General features: G+C 38.4%; 1 protein-coding gene, 1 long non-coding RNA gene and 3 pseudogenes across 12 annotated transcripts in view; 1 reads left to right on the forward strand and 4 right to left on the reverse strand.

Moving 5' to 3' along the window:
* The window catches only part of LOC126615796 (zinc finger CCCH domain-containing protein 32-like), a 37,753-nt pseudogene extending 34,064 nt beyond the window's left edge, over positions 1 to 3,689 (reverse strand).
* The window catches only part of LOC126615791 (putative disease resistance protein RGA3), a 29,919-nt gene that overhangs the window by 6,616 nt on the left and 7,711 nt on the right, over positions 1 to 15,592 (reverse strand). For 2 of the 11 annotated variants that reach the window (XM_050283693.1, XM_050283689.1), the window contains exons 6-7: positions 6,764 to 6,908; positions 6,329 to 6,472 (exon numbers count right to left, since the gene is read on the reverse strand). The gene's annotated coding sequence lies outside the window, so the exon portion shown is untranslated. Of the gene's footprint in view, positions 1 to 6,328; positions 6,473 to 6,763; positions 6,909 to 7,037; positions 7,176 to 7,300; positions 7,669 to 15,592 lie in introns of those variants that run through there. The other 9 variants (XM_050283696.1, XM_050283695.1, XM_050283702.1 and 6 more) reach the window with 7 other exon arrangements.
* On the forward strand, positions 80 to 3,700 carry LOC126615804 (uncharacterized). The gene is made up of 2 exons (XR_007620906.1): positions 80 to 197; positions 3,650 to 3,700. It is a non-coding gene; the product is annotated as an uncharacterized LOC126615804 (long non-coding RNA).
* On the reverse strand, positions 211 to 13,254 carry LOC126615795 (zinc finger CCCH domain-containing protein 32-like; annotated as a pseudogene).
* On the reverse strand, positions 9,421 to 13,241 carry LOC126615793 (zinc finger CCCH domain-containing protein 32-like; annotated as a pseudogene).

The following is a 15,592-nucleotide window of genomic DNA, read 5'->3' on the forward strand; positions in this document are numbered from 1 at the left end:
TGTGAAAAAATCAATCCACCTGATCTACTTGAGGTGTTCCCGGAAGACGGCACTCTGGTTGAATAAGTATCCTTTTTGGAAGCTGAAAGTAATTCGGGCCGGAGATCCGATGATGAGGATGATGGAGCCAGGGTGGCCAGCAGTGACCCAACCGGATGTTGAACAACAGGCATATCAATGAGAGATGAAGCTGAGAGGTTGTACCTCATGGTCGGCACTGGATGGTCAAAGTTGCACTCCCTGTCCAAATAAAAGCACGTTAATTTTCTCCATAGAATATGACATTGTTTAACAAATTAATGAAATATACGCAATTCGCCATATATATGGTATAATGCTCATAATAATCGACACGGCCACAAAAAGGCATGAGATCTAACATTAAAAATCTAAAAACGTCTGTTGCTTCACGATAATATTTTTGTTACAAAGCGGCTAACCAAATTTAAATAATAAAACAAAAAATGTGATGAAGAAGACTGAACCAGCAAGACCAGATAAAGAAAAGCAACCCTACATTAGAGGGGAAAGACATCTCAAAGAATGAGGGCAATAGCAATTCTATCAACGACGAACAAACTGATAAAAAGTAAATGTAATATAGAGAAAGCAAAAATATAGAACATATAGTGAGCACTGAGAATAATGCAAGTGCTGAAGCACAAAACTCAAGCGAAGATACGTATATATCATTGCAAGGGCATACACAGCATATATTATTTTGTTTCAGGACTGCAGCAAGGTTTTCCAGTCAAGGAACCTTCTGTCATCTTGCTCCTTTATTCTAAGGGACCTTTTGGATAGATAACTATTTCATAAGATTTTCAGCAACCAGAGGCAAATTTGTTTTTCAAGTTACAACTTATAATGTGTTGCCGTGTCATCTGATTCCTATATTGAGCACATTACACAAACATTATTCCTACATTAACACATCTTCTAAACTACTTATGCTCATTGACACATCTTCTAAACTGGGGCCCACTGTACAACCCTACAATATTTGGAGGCATGAAACACTAGCAAATCTGGATAGGTACTTTGGGTATCAAACCTGAGACCACACGGGACAAACCCATGCGCCTCAGTCACCCTATTGAGCCCCTGTTGGTTGATGCTCATTAAATATCAAAATTCTCCTTAAATTACATCAATCACCAATCAGGTTTGTACAACACTGAGCATTAACTTCCTCAGAACTCAATGGCAAAGATTCTTGTACAAAATATAACCTTAATAAAAGAAGACTGCTAACGAGACCAAGGTAATTGAACATACCTACCTATACTGCAGAACAATCAAAATGAAAAACATGTTTACTCAACCTATAAACATAATTTTTCTTTGCCACCTAATTTTTATTTCATTTGGTTGTACAAAGGAGGTCAACCAGGTATGCCTTTAAATATGATAGTAGCATCCCACAATCCCCTTTTGGAAAAAGATTACTGTTTAATCGTGTAAAAGAAAAACAACTCTTGGGTCTACCAAATTGGTTAACCAAGTGATGAACTCGATAATTTCTAACAGCGGAATTTAAAAAAAAAACATTAAAAAAAAATAAAAATTCAACAAAAATAATATAAAACAACTTTGCATACCGGACGGAGTGGGAGACCCATCGCACTAAGGAGACAAGTTATTCTCGGTACAGTTCGATCCCGAGGATGATGATACCTACAAGATGGTCCATATTTACAGTCCCCAGTTTTCAGATAGTACTGGCATTCAAGTTCGCCAGGCCTCTCTGGGAAAACTTGTTCACTCGGGTTGCTGCTAGAAGGACCAACAGAAGAGGGTATGGAAGTATAAGGGCTTGCAAGTCCATGTGTTGGAGAAGATAGCTGTGTTACTCCATATAAAGAAGTTGCTCCCTGTGGGTTGAGCTCCAGGAGATGGTACAGGACTAAGAGGTGCCTGCACCAAGTAATAACATATTACTATTAGTAATGAACTTCAAGCATATATCAACCTGAATATGTCTTTATCATACCGAATACGGACTCCAACCCTGAATCGGAACAACTCCAGGAGGAGGAATCAAGACAGGACCGTAAGTCCCTTGCACATATGATCCAGTTAATAGTGGAGGCCATGCCACCCTCAAACTGGTTGATGCCCCCCCATACAGTTCTGCCAAAGGAACAGGAGACTGCACCGACGGATAAATTTGGGGTGCAGAAGCCGTTATTGTTGTCCCGGCAGGCTGTGGATGATGGAATTTACAGGTTATGCCAAATTTACATTGCCCCGTTTTCAAATAGTAGGAGCATTCATTCTAGCCCTGTTTATAAAAAAATTTAAAATTAATTTCTTTTTAAAAAAAAAAACAACAACAACTGTGAACCACTTGCTCCACAAATTTCACAAAAGTCTACACACACCCATATGTGGATGAGAGGCAAACAGAGAGACAGAGTCAGAGAGGAAATCAAACCAGTCGTAATGGGTATCCATAAATATTTAGGGGAGCTCGGTTTAAGGATCCAGCTCCATGTTTTGGATGGTGGAACTTGCAGGACGCACCAAATTTAGAGGTCCCAGTCTTTAAATAATACTGCACATTAGACAAACGTATGCCACAATCACATATGAAGTTCAAAGCTCAAACAAATAAATGGACAACATAACAAAGTTGCCGAAAAGTTTCCAGATCTACATTGTCATTACCAGGCAGGAAATTCACATTTTACAACAGATCAGAAAACTACTGCATACCTGACATACAGGTTCCCCTACTCTCTCTGGGTAATCCCCTGTAGCTCTTACAGCTGCCACGACCTACGTGCAGCATCAAACCGAAATCATAAACAAAAGATAACAAAATTCACAAGCAAAGACGATTTCACTTTCAGTTACCAATAAAATCCAAGCAGTTGTAACTAAAACGACATTTCCCACTGCACCGAGCCCAAAACACAAATATTAGGCCTAATATTTTCATCAAATATACACTAGTTTAACTATGTCGAATAAATTCCAAAAAAAAGTTCCCATTTCTTTTCCCCAGCTTTCTCAGCAAACAAACAATCATCTAGTTTCAGGTAAAGGGACAAAAAACTACCTGCAACAAAACACTCAAACCTACGAAAATTCAAATTCAAATTCATCTAGTTTCCAAACAATCATCTAGTTGCAGTCGCTGAAAGCTTGAGTACTAGTTTACCTATCAAAACCCACAATTAAGCAGTATTGAAAAAAGCTCATTAACTGATTGCAATGCAAGTTTACAACGAACAAGAAATTACCGCAGCACGATCGCGAGGATGGTTGTACCGGCACCGACCACCGTATCCACAGAACCCGGTTCGCATGTAGTAGACACAGTTGGGCACGCCGGGTCTCTCCGGGTACGATTCGCTGCTCGTCAGCCCCAATGGCCACATTTGCTCTACAATTCACCCCCAAACCAGAACAAAACCCCAATCACAACCCCACATTACCAAACCAAACACAAAACCCAAGAAAACCCAGATTACGAAATTAGCCCAAATCGAGCTCAAACGAAGCGAAATTAAAACGCCGAGCAAGTAAAGGAGTACCTTCGAGGCCGGAGATCCGATGATGAGGATGATGGAGCCAGGGTGGCCAGCAGAGACCCAACCGGATATCGAACAACAGGCATATCAACGGGAGATGAAGCTGAGAGGTTGTACCTCATGGTCTGCACTGGATGGTCAAATTTGCATGTAGATCCAAACTTGCACTGACCATTTTGCAGGCAGAATGTACACGGTTGCACTCCCTGTCTAAACAAAAGCACGTTAATTTTCTCCATAGAATATGACATTGTCAACAAATTAATAATGAAAAGGCTTAGCAAATGTATGCAAATTGATCCAAGTTCATGTAGCAAAATGTCTAAAGACCCGTACAATAGGATGTGTTTTAGAAAACTATTCCCCAACTATCATCTGAAAGCCATGATTATTACTATGGACATGTGGAGAGACAAACCAGGTGACTGCAACAATAGTTGACAAGAGTTTCAGGTACAAACATTGTAGGTTAATCTTTTGAAATCCTAAAAAATCCTAAAAAAACCCATGAAAGAAGCCCATACAAATCCATACAGATCTATAATGAAAATCCACACAAATCTGTTAAAATCCATATAGAATTGTAAAATCTATTAAAATCCTTTGAAATCTGTTACTTGAAAAAAATCTTTTAAAATCTTCTGAAATCCAAGGGGTGTAGTCAAACTCGGATTTGAGAAGATTTTAAAAGACTTTAAAATCCTAGTGTAGTCAATTAAAAGATTTTAAAGGATTTTAGAATTTATTCAAATCTAGGTGTAGTCAATTAAAGGATTTTAGAATCCTTTAAAATCTAGGTGTAGTCAATTAAAAGATTTTAAAGGATTTTAAAATCCATCCAAATCTAAGTGTATTAAAAAAATTAAGATTTTGGAGGATTTCAATAAGTTGTGGATTTTGTGGGATTTGAAAGCTAAAAGTATATATAACCAAGACTAAAAGAATTCAACCTCACCCCCTAGGATTTCAAATCCTTCCACCACAATCCATTCAAATTCTTTAAAAATCCATATGAATTTTGTAGGAGTCTTTAATCCTCTTAAATCCTATCAAATCTATGCATCATGACCAATTTCAAAAGATTGCGGAAAACAAAGGAGTTTGATCTGGACTATAGATAACCAAGGGTCCAAAAATCAAAAGGCCTGAATTTAAACCCATGGTTACAGTTAGACAACAACTGGGGTCCATGCCACATGTAGCCCAACTGTCAGCCACTAAGTTTTATATTCAGCAACTTAAGAAAAAATAGAACCCACTCAAAATTTGGATCGGCCAAATCTGAACCCAAATTTAGGTTTTGATTTGTGTCCAAACCCAAATAATTTGTGTTTAGAATCCAAATTTTTTGGGTTTGGGACTTAGCTTTGGATCACATGTTTTCCGACTTAAACCCAAATATTTAAGTTTGATTCCAAAGGTTGGAGTGGTCGAACTCGTCAAGTTCCAAAAGCAAAACCCAAGGTAGCCCTTAATCTCTCGCCATTTATTGAATATTCGAGTCCAAACATTTGATCATATGAGCAAAAGTGCCTTCTACATCAGTCTATCTCACAAAAGTGATCAACGCACATACCTTCCAAGTTGTAGTAAGAACTTAGGTCAACCAACGGCACTAAAAATTGAAAATTTGGAAAAAGCAACACTACGTGTGAACATTCATCTCACCAAACCAAATTATGAAATGAATTCCCCTAAGCATCTTTGTCTGGAGTCCGCAAACTAAGATATTTGGTCCATTCAAGAGAGAAAATGAGATGTGAGTCATTTAAGTTTTTAGGTTTTTGTGAAATGGGTTACTAAAATATAGGGACTATAGATTAAAATTTAGTGGTCAAAATCTCCTAATCTATGAACATCGGACACAAATATCATGAGTGGATCTCAATCCCCAAATTATAATTGTTGGTTAGTTTCCTTTCCTTTTCTTTTTCGCTACTTTTGTGTTCCCAAGCCATGTGGGATTTGGTTATATAGTTAATTTGTATTACTGGTATCACCACATTTTTATTCTACTAAAACTGGAAACAAAAGCAGCCCAACGCTGGGAGAAATTTTTAGTCGTGATAGAAACACAAATGGTACACCACGTGTTTTCATGTAAGTAAGAAAAAAATTTAATTTTTAAATTATTAACCTTTTAACACATATATCCCACAATTTATATAGGGACACGTGGTGTACTACCTGGCGTGACGATCACACTGAAAAATCTCTCCAACCCTGGTCCTAATGTTTTTTTGGTGCCCGAGGCGAACACTCAAAATTTGTCTTTTTTACCAACAGATATTAAAAAGAAATATTTAAAAAGGGCTGGAACCCAGTCAAAGCTGGGAGGCTAGGCCCTCACGCCCATATTATATTAATGAATTAAAAACATACAACGGGGGGACATAGAACCTAAACCCGTCAATCAAAAGGAAAATCATATACAACCACTCTGAGTAGTCAACATGGCCATCACATATTGAATCAAAAAAGTTGACGTCCCATTCACCACACATAATGTACAAAGATAACAAAATTACTACTACGTAAATCTCATAACATTGAGTAAAAAGAATCATCTGAAAAGATGATCAGATGCATCAATTCTATTAGAGAAGCCAATCATGCGGTATACTTTGAAGAAGATAAGGAATACCAGATCAACATATATGTTGACCATTCTAAGTGCAAATTTAGAAGTGATATGCTCCAAGTATGATATTGGACAGAAAAGACCAGGCAGATTCAACCAGTTCTGCTATGTCCGGCTGGGTGAGAGCAGCTAAAGACATATATGCAGCGCATCATTTCTGTCTCTTCTGATAAAGATGTGTGTCCATGACTCCTTCGTGTTCCACGCACATTCCCTACACATACATCGAAACCTTCATCTGCAAGGACAAATCCCAGCGATTCTTCTCGAGAATTTAAGAACCATGCATCACCTGCTTAAGATCAAGAAAAGCCAGTAATCAAGTTCAATTGAGTTTGACGCGCATTAGAGCCTAATTTAAAATGTATCCCATGGATGTTCATCACTTTACCCAATAGTTAGTTTCAAGAAAAGAAATTTCAACAGAACCTGAAAACTTCAGATCAGGGAGCACCATATTGTGAGCTATACATTCAAATTCTGAAATAATCAACTTAGTGGTATGTTGAAAAAAAATCGGAAGGAGCTATAAAAGTAAGGCGTTTCACTAATCAGGCGTTGAGAGATTCAATATTTTACTCACAGATCAGTTATGGGGAAACACTCCCCACCAACGCAATCTCATTAGTTCTTCACATCTCAAACCAAACAGAAATTGCACTAACAAACACGATTTCTATTAGTCCTTCACATTCCAAACCCAGTAAGTAGCCAACTTTCGTCTGAATCTGGAAAACAAGAAGCAGTGAATTTAATTAATCTTGGTATCTCAAAGTTACTCAGTTTAATCACAAATTTAACAATTAAACATATAAATGGGCAATTTTTAGTGAAATATTAATTAGTATAGTACTCACTGTTTGCTCGAAGCAAGAGTACATTTGATCCACTGCAGATTTTAAGATGTCTTCACTTGCTTCCATGCAACACTGAGACATTTGATCCGCTGTTGAAGCTCAACACGAACATTGTGTATAATATACGCGACCATCCAACTACACAGTTCATAACTCAATTTAGAGCTCTTTCTAGTGAGATATTAATAGAAGAAACAAGGTACAGAACAAGCACACTAAAAAACAATGCAAGCAAACCAACAAAGAAAAATATGAAGAAGGACCTTGCATGGGCGGCTACTTCTCATATTGCCAGTTAGTTTTATGGTGGAAACTCAAACCAGTCCTTCATTTATCGCATCTGCAGAAATGAGGCACATGTATAAGCAAAAGCTGTATGGTTATTCGCTTCCTTCATCCCATCTGTTTCTTCTTTGAATCAGCACTACATATCCATGAAAGTAAATTAAGAAGCAAAACCTGAACAGGAAAAGTTTGAAAGCCTTATTATGTAGTTTGGAAATTGCCGAAAACTGACACGGTTGTGCAACATAATAATTGAATTGAAGAAGTCCGCACAAATTGTCATCTGGCCGGTTGCTTGGTAGCTTCAATTCCATCTAAACTCCTAAACCGTCTTTGGTTTCAGTATCTGAAAAAGACAAGTAGGGAAATTAAAGAGAAATTAAAAAAAAATTGAAGTAAACACTGCGGGTGGCTCGGTGGTTGGGGACGAATTCCAAATTCGTATTTTATACGGCACGTCTTTGTTCGATTTCTGGAACTAGTGAACCACACGATGTTGGTTCCATTTTGAAAAAAAAAATATAAAAATATAAAAATAAATGAAGGTAGTGGGCAAGGAATGCATACCGCTTTGCTGTGGAATCATTGTTGCTCAACGAGAAAGCAACAACAACAACAACAACAAAGCCTTTTCCCACTAAGTGGGGTCGGCTATATGGTATGTGTACAAAATTTTTGACCATATGGTATGTCATCTGAAAAGAAAAATAACATGCTAGTGATGAATGAAGAATGAAGAATAAAATTAAGAAACGAGATTGACATTTGAATATTTCAGAGCTTATACTGAATTTGGCAAGTGCAAATTGAAATAAGTTAGAAAACGCACCTTAAAAAATAAAAATGTATGGGATGTGAGCAATCTTAGGCCAGTCCTCCCCTGTTTCCTTCTTGCATCTTTCGCTTAACATGGGGCATTCCCAAATTTGCAATCTATTTAAATTGGGGAGTCGACGAATCCCTTCTGGCAGTGACGCCAAATTAGAGCAACTTCCAATTTCAAGCTGCTGCAGTGACGTGAGATTGCTTATTTCTTCCGGTAGTGATACCAAAATTGGGAAAGATGCAATCGTAAGCGATTGGAGTGATGGGAGGCTGACGACCACTTCTGGCGGTAAAGTCAGATCAGAGTATTCTCCAATTGTAAGCTTCTGAAGTGACGTAAGATTGGCGATCCCTTCTGACATTGATGTCAAATTGCAGCAATTGATAACTGTAAGCTCCCGAAGGGTTTTAAGATTGGCGATCCCTTCTGACATTGATGTCAAATTGGAGCAGTTTCTAACTGTAAGCTTCTGAAGTGATGTAAGATTGGCGATCCCTTCGGACATTGATGTCAAATTGGAGCAATTTATAACTGTAAGCTCCCGAAAGGATTTGAGGTTGCCCATCCCATGATACTGTAGTAATGCCAAATTTGGGCAATCGGCAATGCAAAGCAATTGGAGTGATGGGACGCTGCCCATTCCTTGTGACGTTAGACATTCCAAATCCTCAATTTTAATGAGTGACAGACGTGTTAATTTGGAGAGATGAGGGGAAGAAGAAGAGGCAGAGACATCAACACCAACATCATGTGTAATATCAGATGCTCCTCTAACAAACAAGGAATGAACAACCTTCGAGCTGCACCAATTGAGACCTATTCTCTCCACATTTGGATACAGAGGCATCGAAGATAGATTAGGACATCCACTGATAGTCAATTGAGAAAGAGAGGGAAAAGAAGGCAACGACAGATCTTCCGTTGATGAGAAGAAGAAGCATTGTTATGGGTGTGCGCCCTCCACCATCCCTTCAGAACAGGGCAATTGAATATATCGAGCAGCTCCAGGGAGGGAAAGAATGAGATCTTCATCATCTCATCACTCATACTATTACTGCTGCTGGTATTGTCTGATATGTACTCCAACTTCTCAAACCCTTCAAGTTCAAGAAACTTAAGGGATGGGAAATGATCCAAGGGTGGAAGATGTTGGCATCTATGACACCGCCACAATCTGAGCACAACAAGATTTATGAGAGAAGAAAATCAACTCGCAAACCTCACACCACGATAATCAAACACGGACAACGCTGCTGGAGATAATGAATGTGCGGCTTTGGTATTACTTTAAATCGATCGACGAAACCCGCCACCTGGTCTTGTGCTTCTGCTATTGCTCAAAGGGGATGAAGTCTGACAGGACAGTTGCACATCAGATAGTGAAACAGAACCGCTCTGTGAAAAAATCAATCCACCTGAACTACTTGAGGTGTTCCCGGAAGAAGGCACTCTGGTTGAATAAGTATCCTTTTTGGAAGCTGAAAGTAATTCGGGCCGGAGATCAGATGATGAGGATGATGGAGCCAGGGTGGCCAGCAGAGACCCAACCGGATATTGAACAACAGGCATATCAACGAGAGATGAAGCTGAGAGGTTGTACCTCATGGTCTGCACTGGATGGTCAAATTTGTATGTAGATTCAAACTTGCACTGACCATTTTGCAGGTAGAATGTACACGGTTGCACGCCCTGTCCAAACAAAAGCACGTTAATTTTCTCCATAGAATATGACATTGTTTAACAAATTAATGAAATATACGCAATTCACCACATACATGGTATAATGCTCATAATAATCGACACGGGCACAGAGGCACGAGATCTAACATTAAAAATCTAAAAACGTCTGTTGCTTCACGATAATACTTTTGTAACAAAGCGGCCAACCAAATTTAAATAATAAAACAAAAAATGTGAAGAAGAAGACTGTGAACCAGCAAGACCAGATAAAGAAAAGCAACCCTACATTAGAGGGGAAAGACATCTCAAAGAATGAGGGCAATAGCAATTCTATCAACGATGAACAAACTGATAAAAAGTAACCGTAATATAGAGAAAGCAAAAATATAAAACATAGAGTGAGCACTGAGAACAATGCAAGTGCGGAAGCACAAAACTCAAGTGAAGATACGTATGTATCATTGCAAGGGCATACACAGCATAGATTATTTTGTTTCAGGACAGCAGCAAAGGTTTTCCAGTCAAGGAACCTTCTGTCATCTTGCTCCCTTATTCTAAAGGACCTTTTGGATAGAAAACTATTTCATAAGGTTTTTCAGCAACCAGAGGCAAATTTGTTTTTCGAGTTACAACTTATAATGTGTTGCCGTGTCATCTGATTCCTATATTGAGCACATTACACATAAACATTATTCCTACATTAACCATACAACTACTTATACTCATTGACACATCTTCTAAACTGGGGCCCACCGTACAACCCTACAATATTTGGGGGCATGAAACACTAGCAAATCTGGACAGGTACCTTTGGGTTTCAAACCTGAGACCACACGGGACAAACCCATGTGCCTCAGCCACCCTAATGAGCCCCTGTTGGTTGATGCTCATTAAATATCAAAATGTTTCCTTAAATTACATCAATCACCAATCAGGTTTGTACAACACTGAGCATTAACTTCTTCAGAACTCAATGGCAAAGATTCTTGTACAAAATATAACCTTAATAAAAGATGACTGCTAACAAGACCAAGGTAAACGAACATACCTACCTATACTGCAGAACAATCAAAATGAAAAACATGTTTACTCAACCCATAAACATGGTATGACAGCCTTTTCTTTGCCAACTAATTTTTATTTCATTTGGTTGTACAAAGGAGGTCAACCAGGTATGCCTTTAGATATGATAGTAGCATCCCACAATCCCCTTTTGGAAAAAGATTACTGTTTAATCGAGTAAAAGAAAAACAACTCTTGGTTCTACCTAATTGGATAACCAAGTGATGAACTCGATAACTTCTAACAGCGGAATTCAAAAAAAAATAAATAAAAATTCATCAAAAATAATATAAAACAACTTTGCATACCGGACGGAGTGGGAGACCCATCGGAACTAAGGAGACAAGTTATTCTCGGTACAGTTCGATCCCGAGGATGATGATACCTACAAGATGGTCCATATTTACAGTCCCCAGTTTTCAGATAATACTCGCATTCAAGTTCGCCAGGCCTCTCTGGGAAAACTTGTTCACTCCGGTTGCTGCTAGAAGGACCAACAGAAGAGGGTATGGAGGTATAAGGGCTTGCAAGTCCGTGTGTTGGAGAAGATAGCTGTGTTACTCCATATAAAGAAGTTGCTCCAACTGTGGGTTGAGCTCCAGGAGATGGTACAGGACTAAGAGGTGCCTGCACCAAGTAATAACATATTACCATTAGTAATGAACTTCAATCATATATCAACCTGAATATGTCTTTATCATACCGAATACGGACTCCAACCCTGAATAGGAACAACTCCAGGAGGAATCAAGACAGGACCGTAAGTCCCTTGCACATATGATCCAGTTAATAGTGGAGGCCTAGCCACCCTCAAACTGGTGGATGCCCCCCCATACTGTTCTGCCAAAGGAACAGGAGACTGCACCGACGGATAAAATTGGGGTGCAGAAGCCGATATTGTTGTTCCAGCAGGCTGTGGATGATGGAATTTACAGGTTATGCCAAATTTGCATTGCTCCGTTTTCAAATAGTAGGAGCATTCATTCTCGCCCTGTTACAAAAAAAATATAATTAAAAAAAAAAAACAACTGTGAGCCACTTGCTCCACAAATTTCACAAAAGTCCACACACACCCATATGTGGATGAGAGGGAAACAGAGAGACAGAGTCAGAGAGGAAATCAAACCGGTCGTAATGGGTATCCATAAATATTTAGGGGAGCTCGGTTGAAGGATCCAGCTCCATGTTTTGGATCGTGGAACTTGCAGGACGCACCAAATTTACAGGTCCCAGTCTTTAAATAATACTGCACATTAGACAAACATATGCCACAATCACATATGAAGTTCAAAGCTCAAACAAATAAATGGACAACATAACAAAGTTGCCAACAAGTTTCCAGATCTACATTGTCATTATCTGGCAGGAAATTCACATTTTACAACAGATCAGAAAACTACTTCCTACCTGACATACAGGTTCCCCCACTCTCTCTGGGTAATCCCCTGTAGCTCTTACAGCTGCCACGACCTACGTGCAGCATCAAACCAAAATCATAAACAAAAGATAACAAAATTCACAAGCAAAGACGATTTCAGTTACCAATAAAATCCAAGCAGTTGTAAGTAACTAAGACGACATTTCCCACTGCACGAGCCCAAAACACAAATATTAGGCCTAATATTTTCATCAAATATAGACTAGTTTAACTATGTCGAATAAATTCCAAAAAAAGTTCCCATTTCTTTTCCCCAGCTTTCTCAGCAAACAAACAATCATCTAGTGTCACGTAAAGGGACAAAAAACTACCTGCAAGGCTGCAACAAAACACTCAAACTTACGAAAATTCAAAACAACCTATATGTCCTGTTGCAGTCACCTATCACTGAAAGCTTGAGTACTAGTTTACGTATCAAAACCCGCAATTAAGCAGTACTAAAAAAGCTCGGTAACTGATTGCAATGCAAGTTTACAACGAACAAGGACTTACCGCAGCACGATCACGAGGATGGTTCTACCGGCACCGACCACCGTATCCACAGAACCCGGTTCGCATGTAGTAGACACAGTTGGGCACGCCGGGTCTCTCCGGGTACGATTGGCTGCTGGTCAGCCCCAATTGCCACATTTGCTCTACAATTCACCCCCAAACCAGAACAAAACCCCAATCACAACCCCACATTACCAAACCAAACACAAAACCCTAGAAACCCAGAATACGAAATTAGCCCAAATCGAGCTCAAACGAAGCGAAATTAAAACGCCGAGCAAGTAAAGGAGTACCTTCGAGGCCGGAGATCCAATGATGAGGATGATGGAGCCAGGGTGGCCAGCAGAGACCCAACCGGATATTGAACAACAGGCATATCAACGAGAGATGAAGCTGAGAGGTTGTACCTCATGGTCTGCACTGGATGGTCGAATTTGCATGTAGATCCAAACTTGCACTGACCATTTTGCAGGTAGAATGTACACGGTTGCACTCCCCGTCCAAACAAAAGCACGTTAATTTTCTCCATAGAATATGACATTGTTTAACAAATTAATAAAATATACGCAATTCACCACATATATGGTATCATGCTCATAATAATCGACATAGGGGCTTTGAACAAAGAAAGTAAAATCGACATAGGGGCACAAAAAGGCACGAGATCTAATATTAAACATCTAAAAACGTTTGTTGCTTCACGATAATACATTTGTTACAATGTGGCCGCAATGTCAAACCAAGAGATTTGGACCATTCAAGAGAGAATAAGATACGAGTAGTTCAAGTTTTTAGGTTTTTGTGAGGTAAGGCATTGAAATGTTAAGGACTGTAAATTAAAATTGTATTGTCCGAATCTCTTAATTGACGAAAATCGAACATAAAGATAACGAGTGGATCTCAATCCCCAAATTATAGTCGTTGGTTTGTTCCTTTTCCTTTTCCTTTTTGCTACTTTTGTGTTCCCACATGGTATTTGGTTAGGTTTTTTATATTAGCATCCCACAAAATGTTGAATGCACCCCACATTAAAATTTAATATTAAATAACTTATTTACCCTACTATGCAATGACAATTTTGACCTTATTAGGTTAAAAAAATTAAAAAGAAATTATATACACCCCAAATCACTTTTAACGTATTATTTATCTTCTTCAACTATCTAAACCCCTCCGACCCTCCATTGTTGAACAAAACCCTAACCAATGAAACTACAAACATGTTGATTGAGAAAAATTATTTTTAACGAATGGAACATGAAATCGATGTTTCGGAAGCTTCACATGAGGTAAGACTTCATATTTTTTATTGTTTTAGTGATTTTGACGACATCAATAATTATTTAATCTTGCTTTTGATGCGTTATTCAAGTTTCTATATTCGTATTCATCTTTTAGGGATTACAATTTACATGAAGAATTAAACACCTAAAACTACCATCAAATATTAAAAACATATGACACGGGTTTTAATGGTGGAATTGAAAACAACTCACATATGCTTTAAATCTCAGGCGGCATCTTTTGTCAAAATTATAGTTATTGGCATTTTTTGTCCAAATTAAAAGCTTCATAAGATTTGAGAAATGTGGGGTGTATAGAAAATATGGGATGCATGTAGAAAATGTAATGTGTATATTAAAAATGTGGGGTGTGAGGGTATTATGGGGAAATATGTGGGGTGCATTAAGATAATTTTTTATTGAAAAAAGCAAATGTGGGGTGTATTAAGTATGAAAGGTTTATTCAACAATTTGTGAGGTATTAATATAATAAACCTTTGGTTATAGTTAATTTACATTACTGGTATCACCACATTTTAATTCTACTACAACTCGACACTGAAGCAACCCAAAGAAGGCCAAACTACAAGTCTACAAGGCCATTGGTGCTCATGACGAACACTCAAAATGTGCCTTTTTTAATACACCAACATATAATTAAAAAAAATTATTTAAAGAGGGCTAGAACCCAGTCAAAGTTGGGGGCTAGGCCCTCACGCTCATATTATATTACTTGAAGAAAAACTTACAACAGGGGATATAGTACCTAAATCCATCGATTAAAAGCAAAATCATATACAACCACTTCGAGCAGTTAAACATGGCAATCACATATTGAATCCAAAATGTTGACGCCCCATCCACACCGCATGTAATGTACAAAAGATAACAAGATTACTACTACTAAAATCTCATTACATTGAGTAAAAAGAATCATCTGAAAAGATGAACAGATGCATCAATTCTATTAGAGAAGCCAATCATGCGGTATACTTTGAAGAAGATAAGGAATACCTGATCAACATATATGTTGACCATTCTAAGTGCAAAACCTGTGAATGTCCAACAACAAAGACTTTGGAGCGTGTTGTCGATGTATGCAGCGCATCATTTCTGTCTCATCTGATAAAGATGTGTGTCCATGACTCCTTCGTGTTCCACGCACATTCCCTACGCATGCCTCGAAACCTTCATCTGCAAGGACAAATCTCAGCGATTCTTCTCAAGAATTTAAGAACCATGCGTCACCTGGTTAAGATCAGGAAAAGCCGGTAACCAAGTTCAATAGAGTTTGGAGCACACTATGTTAGAGTTTTGAGACTTGTCCCACATTGAAGAAAACAAGATTCCCAATGACCTTTATATATGTTTTGTCCTCTATAATATTAGTTAGATATTTGACCATTTGGAATGGATTTGAGGTTTGGGCCACCAATTGTTGGATTAGACTAGATGATTATACCCTTAATATTAATTAGTCAAGACTAAA

The sequence above is a fragment of the Malus sylvestris genome, chromosome 3 (assembly GCF_916048215.2).
Source record: "Malus sylvestris chromosome 3, drMalSylv7.2, whole genome shotgun sequence".
Lineage (NCBI taxonomy): Eukaryota > Viridiplantae > Streptophyta > Magnoliopsida > Rosales > Rosaceae > Malus > Malus sylvestris.